Here is a 319-nt window from a genome sequence, read left to right on the forward strand (position 1 = left end):
GGGGGCGGTGCCCCAACTCCCCAATCGGCCCTGCTCTGAGCCCGACCAGGGGCTGCACCTAGGGATTGGGCTTGCCCTCTGCCACCCGGGAGCAGGCCTAAGCCAGCAGGTCGTTATCTCCTCAGGGGTCCCAGACTGCGAGAGGGCACGGGCCGGGCTGAGGGACCCCTCTTCCCCCGAGTGCACAAATTTTTGTGCACCGGGCCTCTAGTTATTTTTATAATCAGCTTTTCTAAGTACACTATTTCACACAAAATCAAAGATAAGTGGGATGGATGAAGAGCTATGACAACGTGAATATAAATCAGCATGAAAAAAC

Source organism: Myotis davidii, unplaced genomic scaffold (genome assembly GCF_000327345.1).
Source record: "Myotis davidii unplaced genomic scaffold, ASM32734v1 scaffold3927, whole genome shotgun sequence".
NCBI classification, from domain to species: Eukaryota; Metazoa; Chordata; class Mammalia; order Chiroptera; family Vespertilionidae; genus Myotis; species Myotis davidii.